A 1,978-nucleotide genomic window follows, 5' to 3' on the forward strand; every position below is an offset into this window, starting at 1 on the left:
TCAAGTTTGTATTCCTTTCTCGGATAATTTGTATATTATATTTTGTCATATTGTGTAAGGTTTTCCTTCTATTTATGATGTTTGGTGAATACTTATCATATTCTATGCATATATGCTTTTATGTATGTTTAAAATATTTTGTAAATTGACCCAACATGATATATTTATCATGTTAAACTACACAGTTCTACCTCTGATTAAGACACCTCAATTCTACCTCTTTTTTAGAGATTCACATATATGTGTATATATAGTTATATGGGTGAAATCAGGTCATGGTCCTTGCTAAATTATTTTAGGAAGATAAGCCATTGTACTACTAGGTTGCTGAGAATTACAAATATTTTCACCCACATTTCTTATATCTATGAGATTAGCTAGACATAGATTTTGCTCTTCAAACACTTCATAGACCTGAGGAATATGTCATTTAAATGTTTTAATATTAGTGCTCTGTTGATATGAGTCACAATTTCTCCTGACAGCACCAAGCTATTCCTGAGAATATATTGGGCACTGATGTCATTCCTTCCTTCCATAGTCCATTCTGTCCATTCTGATACTGTAATACAAAGACACAGTCAGTCAACAAGAAAAATCGGCAACCAACAGAACTGGGAAAGATCTTCACCAACCCCATATCTGACAAATTGTTGATTTTCAAAATATACAAAGAACCCAAGAATCTTGTCTCCAAAACACCGAATAATCCAATTAAGAAGTAGAGTGCAGAACTAAGTATAGAAGTCTCAATAGAAGGATACAAAATGGCCAAAAGTCCTTTAAGGAATTGCTAAGCACTCTTAGCCATTGGGGAAATGCAAATCAAAACAACTCTGAGATACTATCTTGCACCTGTCAAAATGGCTAATACCAAAAAATGTTAATGAAAGCTTATACTGGAGAGGATGTGTGGTAAGGGGAACATTCCTCCATTGCTAGTGGAGTGCAACCTTGTACTGCCTCTTTGGAAATCAGTATAGGAGTTAATCAGATAATTGGAAATTGATGTCCCTCAAAACCCTGTTACTGTAGAAGTACCTTGGATAAAAATTACAGAGAAATGATTAAGTTTGCTTTATAAATTTAGAGGTTTACTCCTTTATGTCTTATCACTAATGTATTTGGATCCTTAGTAAGATGTTATGTCATGGTAGAACAAGTAGATGGACAGAACCAATCACTTCAGGTTCATGAATTTTTAGAGCAACAGGGCAGGAAAGATTGTAAGCACATAACCCACTTCAACGGCAGATGCCCAATAAGCTGACACTTCCCCATCGGTTTACCCCAGGAAGTAACAGACACCTTCCAATTGTGTGTCTCTTTCTTAGACACATTTAACTTTCAGTAATATTACATATCTAAATTACAGTGTCCCAACCCTAAACCCAAAGATCTTTGCCCATCTCCTGATGCAAATGCATTTGTCTTAACTCATAGTCCAAAATCTTGGCTCAAAAGTCAAAGTTTTTTCTGAGACTAAATTAAATAGAAATATATTTGAGTTGCCAGAATGAAATATTAAAGATCTTACTTAAGACAAAACTTGCAAATTTATGTAGAGCATAACCTGTGATATTTTCACATCTGTAAATACAGTTTTAGTACAAACAGTGAAAGTAGAATGATTTCTATATGAGACAAGAATAGGTACAGTAAATATTTATATATATTCCACCCTTAAATTTTATTTTTTGTTTCCATGAGAATATTTAATAGTATCTATACATGATTTGTTAGTCTGGATCCTAAAGTCACAAGCATAGTTCCACAAACTCAGTGAGCTATCTATCTCTACACACAATTGTCAGATATTAGAACAGAAGTTTAAGCAAGTTGACACAGAAGGAGTAATCTTCAGCATTGGGTTCTTCCTATAGAGATAATATATGTTTTGAAGAATAATTTCAATGATGGCAGCTAAGAGGTTTTACAGAAAAATAAACCTATGATTAAAATCATCTTTAACAACTAA

The sequence above is a fragment of the Cricetulus griseus genome, chromosome 5, assembly GCF_003668045.3.
Source record: "Cricetulus griseus strain 17A/GY chromosome 5, alternate assembly CriGri-PICRH-1.0, whole genome shotgun sequence".
Classification (NCBI taxonomy): Eukaryota; Metazoa; Chordata; class Mammalia; order Rodentia; family Cricetidae; genus Cricetulus; species Cricetulus griseus.